Here is a 12,009-nt window from a genome sequence, read left to right on the forward strand (position 1 = left end):
ATGGCCCATAGACCTGGCTCCAGCTTGACAATGTCCAACAGTAAAAAATAGAAAGTCCCTGTCTCCTTGTCTTAAGAGCAGGGACACCTTTCCCACAAGGCCTCAACCATCCTCCCTTCTAGTCACATTGACCAGAAGTGTGTTATATGGTTGTGCTCCAACCATTCACTGGTCAGACAGATTGAGACCACAGTGACTGCCTTAGATCAGTCAAGGTGGACACCATGGGGCTAGAGAGAGACCAGCCTTCTCTAAGGCTCACAGGGGGCTAGACAGTTTGGGGCCTTGTTGGGAAGGAAGGAGGCAAAGAAGGGGCAGCTGTGGATGGGTAGCCAATGGTCTCAGCCACAGTAGGTTTAACACATGGGGCCCAGGAACCTGCATTTAACAAGTACTCCAGGTATTGCCCAGTAGTAGCAACTGGACAAGCACTTCAGTTTGACCCCTGCTCTCCCTTTACCAGCTCCACTACCTTAGATAAATCACCATGTCTCATGTCTGCATCACAGTTTTCCCACTAATAACAATGATGTCTCCTTCAGAAGATGACAGGAAAAAAAAAAAAGAAGATGACAGGAAAAGTAAAGTGAATGCACAGTCCCGCCCTTCATTCCCAATTGATTAGGTCTAAGCTCTTTAAGGACAAGGTGTTAATAAGGGGCCCATTGGTGCCTTGCACATTTCATTTACCTCACAGACATTGGTTCATTCGGGCTGACGGGAACAGCACATGAGTGAATGAGTGTTCCAGCACCTCCCAGTGTAAGGAGGCAGGCAGGGGTGAGTACAGCGTAATGAGAGCAGGAGGGGTGAGTACAGCGCGTGAGCACCATATACAGTGAGAGCGTATTAGAGTGCTTTAAGCGGTGAAGTGATAGTATCAAATTAATGTGCTGGAGACATTGCAGTAATGAAGAAAATTAATTGTAGAGTGTGGATAATGGAGGCAGAGTGTCCAGGTAGAACTAATCTCTAAGCAAGAGATCATTTAGAGCTGAGGGAAGGGAGTGGCAGGTGGGAATGGAAAAGGATAGATGAACTCGAGAGGTAATTTCAAGATTGAATATACTGGGTTGGGGGCTCAGGAGATAGTCTGGTCTAGCAATATAGATTTAACAGTCAGCACTCTCAGAACATTGATAATGGAGCCATGGGTATAAATGAGGGCACCGTCGTATTTATTAAAGACATATTGGTGGCCTTGCTGATGTTTTATACCGTTTCCTATCAATATGCATGAGCAATGAAGAAATGAAATGTTCTTTTCTCCTGCTTGGCAACATCTCTCCTGTGATATTTTTTTCCCTCCTGATGAGAATCATATTGCTTTCCCTTTAGATGGATTTTTTTTTTTTTTTTAACTCGGTGGGCAGGAGGGCCTTAGCTCTGGCAAAGAAACGTCGCACCCACAGCCCTCACCATCACAGCAATGAGGTGCGTTGACTTTATTGTCAGACGATCTCTGGGTTTCAGTTCTGGCTTCGTTTCAGTCCTGGCTGCCCACCACATTAGTTGTGTGAAATGGAGCACATTTTCTTAATCTTTATAAACCTCATTTTCCTCTCCTGCAAAACGAGAATAATATTATCTCCACTTATCATAACCGCATTTCCTTTCCTTTGTTCAAATACAGAGACAAAAGAGGAGGCAAATATGAGAAGGAGCAGAAAGAGCTTGCCTCAGACTTTAATATGATGTATTAGTGACTGAAAGCCAGAATGCCCACGTGTTGGTGTGTACTTGGGGCGGGGGAGGGGGGCGCGGCGCCTGGGTGGCTCAGTCGGTTAAGCGTCCAACTTCCGCTCAGGTCATGATTGCACAGTTCATGAGTTCGAGCCCTGCATCAGGATCTCTGCTGTCGGCACAGAGCCTGCTTTGGATTTTCTATTCCCCGCTCCTCTGCCCCTCCCCTGCTCATTCTGTCTCTCGCTCTCAAAATAAACTTTAAGGGGGGAAAAAAAATTAAGAAATGGTAGGTTGGCATGTACCACAGGGACTGGCCTATCGCACTGTGCTTTCTGTGGAACCGTGTCCCAGCTCTAGGTGCAGTGATAGAGGCTGCCTTTCTGCCTCTCAGGCACATTCCCTGTGAGAAGTACTTCCTTCCCAGGGGCCTGTGCCATCAAGGCAAATGACACGTTGGCTTTATGCTGGCAGTTCCGTGGTTCATTCCCACTTATGATGGTGCATCAAAACGTCACAGCACATCAGACCTCAAAGGCATTAGAAGTCCTGCGGCACAGCCCTGGCCAGAAAACCACGTGGGAAGGGATTGCAGAGGTTTGGCCAGGAATGGCCCAGCAGCCTTCGGAACAAGCTCCCCACACCTGAGGATGTTCCGTTTCCAGATGGTTCTAGCTCAGTGTTGTTTGGGATACTGAAGACATTTCCCAACTCCCATAGCTGTGGGTAGCTGGGGCTCTCTGGAAAAGACAGGAAGAAAAACCCCATGACTTAATAACCCTCTATGAGAATTTCACTTTTTTATATATATTTGACATATTTCTGACAAATAGGCCATTCCTTTACTCCCCTTCTACCCTGTCGGCTCAGTGGTGCTGAGCAAGGCAGAGCAAGGTGGAGGGAATCCAGGGAACAGCAGTGGGAGTGCGGGGAAGCCCTGGACAGCTTTGCCTTGAGGAAACCATCTGACAGACATTTGCTTTTCCTAACACCTGCTTGGTAAGCCATTCTAATGATGTGGTCACATCAGATCTCTCTCTCTCTCGGCTCTCCCTAAGCATTTCTTTTTCTGGGTTATGGAGCAGCTATTCTGGAAGGAAAGCAATTTGATGTCAGGGGCTCCTTTGAGCCTTGGGAATTAGGACTCAGAAGCTTGGACCTGGAGCTCAGCTGCTTTATGGAAATACACTGTGAATGTTTTATTCAGTAATGCATATATAACATTGAGCAGAATCCAAATACATAAATCACTTGTACAATAGCTGTTAAAAGCTACCTTCCAGCTCGTCCGAACTCAGCTGCCAGAATCGCTTACAAAGTCCTCTATTGCCACCTGCTGGCTGAATGTTTTATTACACTGTTAAATCTTCCTCTGGGTATTTTCAGTTCCCTTCAGCCTCTTTATAATAGTCTTGGCACTCAGGTTTTTCCAGGGTAAAATTTTCCCCCACCAAAACTGAAATGCCTTATGCTTTTGAGGATTGCAAAGGAGAACCATAGTATTCTTTCAAACTCTGGCAGCAGAGAGAATAGGATGGACAGAAACCTTAGCATCTGTGGGAAGGCCCCCTGAATTCAGGCCCCCTTCCAGCCTACATCTCAAGGGCAAGAACTCAGTACTCAATTTATCTTTAGATCGGGCCCTATTATCATAGCTGTCTACCTCTCAGTGTCTTTCTATCACAGTCACCAGTATATTACACCAAAGGAATAGGAATTATTAATGTTAGCAATGTAACATGCCCACAAATCAGCATGAGTTCACAAGATTCCCAGTACAGAAACCTTAACACCCCCCCCCCAAAAAAAAAGAAACCTTACCCCAGAAGTTGCCATGAGACACCAGAGCCAGAAGGTAAATTTGGTCACCTGTGCAAGACATAGTTGAATAATGATTGTGTGACTTTTGGCATCAGTTCAAAATGGCCATCGTATCCTAAATGACAGTGGTGCGTCAACGTAGCATCGACTCTAATCCAAACAAGATCTCCAATGTAGCCGTGGGTCCTGGAGCACTCACAGATGTCGCCTGAGCATTCGCAAAGTGAGTTATCAGCATTATATGGCTGAGTTGCAGCCACGAGCCCTTCTGAACTAGAAATGGCATCGCTGAGGTCTTACCAGCTCAGAAACAGTACACTGGCATCTCAGCTCTGGAAGCATCATGAAAGGCTGGAGGGAGAATATCCCAAGTGCAGCCACATGGTGATTCAGGGAAGGGCAAGAGTACAAGAGTGCTGACTGAACCATGGGATGCCATGCCTGCGATGCATCTGTGATGCAGACGTTCTGTGAGACATCTGTGGCAGACAGGCAGGCTGAGGGGCCATGCCTGGAAATGACAGTGCTCTTTTTAGGCAAAGGTGTTCTAGAAACTGCGCTTAAGAGGCAGAGTTGCTAAAGGATACTGAGCTCTTCAAATCTGGGCACAGGTATAGCCCAAAAAAGATGTTGTCAGGTAACATTATCTCCTAACACAAAGGCTAAGTTAACGGGTGGAAAATCATGTTTCAAGTTTAGGGGGAGAATTCAAAAGCAGATGGCTTTTCACTTTCGCTATAAACTATGGAAGGGAATGTGGGATGGAAGAGTAGTAGAAATCTAACAAAGGCAATAAACTCAAGAACTTGACATATTGCTTATCTGTTTCTGCATAATAAACCACCTCCAAAATTGAGTGCCTTAGGACAACAGTCTTCATTTATTATCACTCCCAGCTTAGGTGCATCAGGGATTCAGACTGAGCCTGTCTTCATGAGAATGTTCCACGGTGACCAGGCCTCAGCCAGAAGACTCGGAAGGAGGGGCCTGGAATCATCTTACTCACTTACGTGTCTGGTGGTTGACACTGCCTGCCAGCCGGGGCCCTGGCAAGAGTTGTCACCAGAATGTGCTCACATGGCCTCACCATGTAGACTGGGCTTCTTCACAACATGGTGGCTGGGTTCCAAGGCAAGAGTCCCAAAAGAGAGAGCCAGGCAGGGGATATGGTGCCTTTATGACCTAGCCTCAGAAGCCATGCCCTGTGACTTTCACTGTCAAAGGTATATTGGTCAAGATAGTCAGACAACCTGCCCAGATCAGAGGGGAGAGAACTTGAACTCCTCTCAGTGAGTGTCAGATCATGTATTTGGGAAATACCTCAGCCACATCTGTCTCATTCCTTGTAACTCCATTCTTTACATGGGCACAGCAACAGAGTGTGGCATGTTGTGGGCCCTCAGGTAACATGGGACATACCTATGCAGTGGATAAATGGGTGGGTCATTGGTTGGCTTTAGTTCTGGTTCTTTCTCCGACTTGCAGTTTGACCTGGTCTTAGTGTCTCTGCATCTCAGTATCCTCTTCTAGAGAACAAAAACACTGACCTCTGAATCAGTAATTATTTCCCTTTTTTAGCAGGCTGATAGACATGCTTCAATGGTAGTGAGGTTTGCTACAAAAGTAATTTGGAGTGAAAGGGTGATGATAAAAGTTTGGAAAAGCCCCCTCCCCTCCCTTAAAAGCCCTAATTTCCCTCCCCACCTTGAGAATCCTGAGTTAAATGATCTCTAAAATTTTTCCCATCTCTGATCATGAGCATTGAAGCCTTGGACCCATTGCCTGGCTTCTTTGGGTCTTAGTTTCCTGCTCTGTAAAACAAATGGATGGTTAAATTATCTTTCAGACTTTGTCAGCTTTCAGGTGCGTGATTTTAGTGTTTATTTTGAACTAAGATTCCTTTATCCACACTAATTCTGCTTTGCTATATGGACACTTGAGTCTGTAAGAGTCCAGTGTTTGTAAGTTCCTACCTAAGCCATTTGCAATGTTTTCCTTTGTGTGGAATAATAGAATCACAGACTGGCTTTGTGATTTGGATTTGGAAATTGTCAAACTCTCCATTTTACAATGGAGAAAACTGAGGCACACAGAGGCCAAGTGATGTGCCCAAGGTCAGAGGGTATATGAGGGCTCTACAGAGGAGCAAACCAACTGGATATAAAAGGAGATTTATGAAGAGGAAGCTAAGTCCAAGCAAGAGACCCTGAAAGCTGGCGGTGTGATTCAGTCTTGAGTCTGAAGGCCTAAAAACAGCAGAAGCCAAAATAAGATCCCATCCCCAGCTCAATCGGGGAAAAGGTGTGAATTCTTCCTTGGGAGGACAAACCTGATTACTGGGAGGGCGATCTAATTGCTGAGTCCACCAACTCAAGGGTTAATCTCATCACACACACCCAGAAATAGTGTTTAATCTGGACATCCCTTGGCCCATTTAAATTAACACTAAAATTAACCATCACAAAGGGCAGGGTTAGAGACAATTCCAAGAGGTAGTAGGGTAACATCCTACTACCCCAGGCAGTATACTGTACCTTTCTATTTGTGTGACATCATCCTGTTAATCGAAAATATGTAAGTGTTGTGTGGACCCTGGGTGACAGTGCCATCTTTTTTTTTAGTTCCCCAAATGTGACAAATGTCCAATTACTTTTTATAAAGGTACAGATTTTTTAGACATGAAAACTCCACATCAAAAAACTGAAAAATCCAAAATCATTTTAACCAGAGGCAGTCATGAGCACGCATGGAGGTTCTTGGTATGATGTCTGTGGGGACCAACAGTGTTTGGATACATGTAGAACTAGGTATTTTAAATACAAGCTGACAGGCTTTTTAATCTACTAAATTAATTATTTAGGAGGTGGTAGGTGGCATAAGGAAAACCATACTGGTACCTCACAGTGTAGGAAAAAGGAAGGGGGCCACATTCTGGTTTAAATTTAGGTTTTTGTTTTTGTTTTTGTTTTTTTATGATTTATTTATTTTTGAGAGAGAGAGAGCGCAAGTGGGGAAGGGGCAGAGAGAGGGGGAGACAGAAGATCCAAAGTGGGCTCTGTGCTGACAGCAGAGAGCCCGATGTGGGGCTCAAACTCACGAATCGTGGGGGTCATGACCTGAGCAAAAGTTGGACCATCAACTGACTGAGTCACCCAGGTTTGACTGAGCCAAACCCAGGTGTTTGGGTTTTTTTTAATTGTAGTATCTTACTGCACATAATAAAGTTTATCACCTTAACCATTTTTAAATACAAGTGTTACATTTTTAACAGGCTCTCACTGAGTGATAAAGAACCCAAGAAATGATAAGCAAGGAATTGTTAGGCCTTACCTGTTCACAAGTACAAATCAAGTTGAAGCCCAAAGTAACTTTTCCAGACCCAGCTCCACGCTTCATAGAGAAGGTCCCCAGCCACAAATTGCAAATACCTGTAAAATCTTACAGGAGAACTTTTGCATTGTAAAATGCTTACAGCCCATGATAGTTGTCTAAACCTACCTGTTGAGCTTTTTGAATGCAAAAGCCCTATGTCGTTTGGGTGTTCTCATCATATCCTTAATAAATCCTCCTTCCTCCAAACATTTTTACAATTTTGGCAAGTTTTAGTTACATTTTATGTTTTAAAAATATCTTACATAATATCAAACACAGTTATATCAAGTGTCAAAAACCAGCAAACCACTCCTGTTTTAAAACCAAACATTTACTTTTACGTAACACTCTTGAATCTCCTACTCCTGTTTATATTTTTTGTAAACAGAGTGGGACCTATGTCATGAATTGAACTTGATAATCTGTTGCCTAACTTCGGAGTATATTGTGGATCAAAGTTCTCATTATAATGGCTTTGCCATGTTTATAGAGCCACGGGGATGCGATGGTTTGAAATTTGACCCTGTTTCTCCATGGTCATCAGGTAGCCACCTGGCTTACTCTCGCTCTTTAGTTCCCAACTCTTGTCTCATAGAACAGGCTACTCACCCTTTCCAGGCCTCTGTCTTCTGTCCCTACAACAAAGATGTTAATGCCTGTTTCCTAGGAATTTAATAACAAGGATGACATTCAGTTCCATAAAACACCCTGCGTAAGTGCCTGGAACTTAGTAGGTACTCAAAGAACATTAATATTCTTCTTTTGGGATTAAACTCTCTCAGGCTTTATCCATAGCAACCACTTTGGAGTCCTTCTTTGACTGCCAAAAGACTTTCTTTCAGACTTTATTTAGATTATTAGCATGATTATGGAGAGCAACATTTCCGTGTCTGAAGGATTAATCTCCTTTTTAGCACTCAACTTTTCTTAAATACCTCTAACACTTGCTTCTATTTAAAATCCCAAAAAACTGTTCCTTTCTCTTAACTCTAGTTCTTACCTTTCTCTTACTTCCTTTTATTTTACCCCAGTCCAAAGTCACATCTGTCACCAGGTTTGTTTTCTGTTGCATCTTGCTTGTTTTCCTGGGTTTTGAGTTTAGGATGTGTGTAATATACAAACGTCTAAATATATAAGCTTTTTTGTGACATAGTCTGGAAAACACTCATAAGAACACTTATTCTTGGGGCACTTGGGTGGCTCAGTCGGTTAAGTACCCAACTTCATCTCAGGTTATGAGCTCATGGTTCATGAGCTCGAGCCCCACATCAGGGTCTCTGCCGTCAGCACAGAGTATGCTTGGGATCCTCTGTCCCCGTCTCTCTGCCCCTCCCCCACTTGTGTGTGCACGGACACAAAAAATTAAACATTTAAAAATAAATAAACATCAAAAATAAATAAACTTTTTTTAAAAAGAACATTCATTCTTACTGGCTACTGATTCAAAATTCTCTAACTGAGGGAAAGTATTTAACATCGTTTTTTCTATAAATAAAATTTCAGCAGACATTTTTCTTTTGTCTTCATGAAATGTACTCTTGTGATACCTTCTCAGAGCCCCTTATCTACTATTAATCTTTTTTAGAATCCTTTTTCAACTCCTGGAAGACAGCAAACTTGTTTTTCCTCTTTGTAACCTGTGGAGCCACTACCGTACCCAGTAGATTTTGACCATAGGCAACACCACCTCAAATGTGTGAGTAACACGGTTGAGAGAGGGCAGATATTGGACAGAAGACATGACTAATATCCAACTAATATGAATTAGAACCTCTCATATAAGATGATGCAGAATAGAAGTTAGAATTTGCAAAACTGCAGGAGGAATGTTCTGTATCTTCCTTCAAAATTATGTTTTGAGGGAATGGCTAGTATCAAAGAGACGAGAAATATCAGGTATTGGGAAGGATGTGGAGAAAAAAAACCCTTGTGCAGTGTTGGTGGGAATGCAAATTAGTACAGCCACTACAGAAAACAATAGACAGGTTCCTCAAAAGAATTAAAAATAGAACTACCATGTGATCAGGTAATTGCACTACTGGGTATTTACCCAAAGGGGGGAAAAAACACTAATTAGAAAAAATATATGCACCCTTATATTTATTGCAGCATTATCTAAAATAGCCAAGATACAGAAGCAATCTAACTATTCATCGATAGAGAAGATGTGGTGTATCTATACAATGGAATATTACGCAAAGAAAATATATCAGCACATCAAGATTACAAAGTACAAACTTGAACAGCTTTTCAAAGCTGTCACTGAGTGGAGCCATCCCCAGAGTTTGGTTTCTGCTGGTCTGGTGCCCTCCTGACAGATCCGGGAAGCAACAGTTCTACATTGTATGTATAAAGAAACACTATGATCCAGCAATCCGCCCGCAGGCAGGTACCCCAGAGAAATGAGAACATATGTCCACTCAAAAAGGTTATACCCAGAATGTTCACAGCAGCACTCTTCACAATAGCCAAAAAATGGAAACAGCCCAGTGCTCGTCAGCTGATGAATGGATAAACAAAACATGGTATATCCATACAATGGAATATATTCAGTCATAAAAAGTAATGAAGTACTGATATACACCAATATATGAAAGGGCATATATTACATGATTTCATTTTTATGAAATAGCCAGAACAGGCAAATCGATAGAGACAGGAGATAAGCAGTTGCCAGAAGCTGGGGAAGATGGGAGGTTTGAGGAGTAACAACTCAGGTATAGTTTCTTCTGTGGGTAATGAAAATTGATCGTGCTGATAGGTGTACAACTGTCAATATACTAAAAACCACTGAATGGTACACTTTGAAATCTTCTACAGTATGTGAATTATGTCTCCATAAAACTGTTAAGAAGAAAAGGTTCCAGGAAGAGACCAGTTCTTTCTATACATAGACCTATACAACAAGAAGGAAAAAAAAGTGGGACCAGTCTTCTTACAGGTGTCATTACATCAGAACACTTTAGCAAGCCATCAGAAGGGGCTGTGACTAGAGCCTGTGGGACTCACCTTGTTGTAAGTGCCATTTGCATAGCCAACACCTGGGATCATTGAATGCTATGTGCCGAGCATTGTGCTAAAACAGTATAACTACTAATGATGTAAGGTTGGTATTATTCTGTAGGTGAGGAAACTGAGGCTCCAAGATTAAGTAATATAACCAAGGTTTCAGAGCCAGTGATTGGCAGAGCAAAGATGGAAACTTAAGTTTGTTTTAGGACAAAGTCCAGGATCTTCAACAGTGATTATCTGTCCTACCTTCCCACCTCTCCAGCCCCATCCCAATTCATTCTAATAGACAGCAGGAAATTGTGGACAAGTTATTATTTAGAAGAACAATGACTTGGTTTTAAAAGTATTGAATAGAATTACCACATGATCTTGCAACTCCGCTTCTGGGTATATGCCCAAAAAATTGAGAGCATGGATTCAAACAGATTATTTGTCCAGCAGTGTTCACAGCATTATTCATAATCACCAAAAAGTGGACTCACCCAAATGTCCATCAACAAATGAGTGGATACGAAGGCCAATAGACACGTGAAAAAATGCTCAACATCACTCATCATCAGGGAAATACAAATCAAAACCCCACATTGAGATACCACCTCATACCGGTCAGAGTGGTTAAAATTAACAACTCAGGAGACAACAGATGTTTTCAAGGATGTGGAGAAATGGGAACCCTCTTAACCCTGTTGATGGGAATGCAAACTGGTGCAGCCACTCTGGAAAACATTGTGGAGGTTCCTCTAAAAATTAAAAATAGAATTACCCTACAACCCAGCAATAGCACTACTAGGAATTTATCTGAAGGATACAGGAGTGCTGATTCATAGGGGCACATGCACCCTGAGGTTTATAGCAGCACTGTTAACAATAACCAAATTATGGAAAGAGCTCAAATGTCCATCAAGTGATGAATGGATAAAGAAGATCTGGTTTCTGTATACAGGGGAATACTACTTGGCAATGAGAAAGAATGAAATCTTGCCATTTACAACAACGTGAATGGAACTGGCGGGTATTATGCTAAGTGAAATAAGTCAGAGAAAGACAGATATACGTTTTCACTCATATGTGGAATTTGAGAAACTTAACACAAGGCTGTGGGGGAAGGGATAGGACCGATATCCCTATAGGGATAGGGGGAAGGGATAGGGACAGAGAAGGAGGGAGGCAAGCCATAAGAGACTCTTAAATACAGAGAACAAACTAAAAGTTGATGGGGTTGAGCATTGAGGGGATGAGCACTGGGTGTTATATGTAAGTCATAAATCACGGGAATCTACTCCCAAAGCCAAGAGTACATTTTATACACTGTATATGTTAGCTAACTTGACAATAAATTATATATTTTTAAAAAATGAACGGATAAACGAAATGGTCTTTGCATAGAGTGGAATGTTTTTCCACCTTAGGAAGGAAGAAAATTCCAGAGAGGGAGGCAAACCATATGAGAGTCTTAAATACAGAGAACAAACTGAGAGTTGTTGGCGGGGAGGTGAGTGGGGGGATGGGCCAAATGTGTGATGGGCATTAAAGAGGGCATTTGTTGGGATGAGCACTGGGTGTTATATGGACGTGATGAATCACTGGGCTCTGCTGAAACCATTATTACACCATATGTTAACTAACTTGAATTTAAATAAAAATTAAATTAAGGAAAGAAATTCTGACGGAGGCTACAACATGGATGAACCTTGAACATTATGCTCCGTGAAGTAACCCAGGCAAAAAAGGACAAATATCGTATGATTCCATTTATGCGAAACCCTTACAGAAAGTAGAACGGTGGTTGCCAGGGTAAGGGGGAATGGAGAGTTCGTGTTTAATGGGTACAGAATTTCAGTTTGGGGAGATGAAAAAGTTAAGATAGATGATGGCCGTGTTCGTACAACATTGTGAATGTACTTAATGCCACTAACGTGTACAGTGGTCAAAACGGCAAATTTTATGTTGTGTATATTTTGCCACAATTGAAAAACGGTACAGTATCAGGTTTGTTTCAAATTCTAGAACAGGAGAGCTTTTTTGAGTAGATTCAACTGGAAATTTTAATGGTATTTTTGTTTTTGTTTTTGAGGGAGGGAAGGAGAGAGAATGAGAGAGAATCCCAAGCACACTCCATGC

General features: G+C 42.3%; 1 protein-coding gene across 6 annotated transcripts in view; it reads left to right on the forward strand.

Moving 5' to 3' along the window:
• The window catches only part of LYRM4 (LYR motif containing 4), a 169,066-nt gene that overhangs the window by 130,213 nt on the left and 26,844 nt on the right, over positions 1-12,009 (forward strand). The window contains exon 5 of one of the 6 annotated variants that reach the window (XR_006202474.1): positions 8,462-8,572. The exons of the other annotated variants lie outside the window; for them this stretch is intronic. The gene's annotated coding sequence lies outside the window, so the exon portion shown is untranslated. The remainder of the gene's footprint in view (positions 1-8,461; positions 8,573-12,009) is intronic. 6 annotated transcript variants of the gene reach the window in all.

Source organism: Panthera leo, chromosome B2 (assembly GCF_018350215.1).
Source record: "Panthera leo isolate Ple1 chromosome B2, P.leo_Ple1_pat1.1, whole genome shotgun sequence".
In the NCBI taxonomy this organism is placed as follows: Eukaryota; Metazoa; Chordata; class Mammalia; order Carnivora; family Felidae; genus Panthera; species Panthera leo.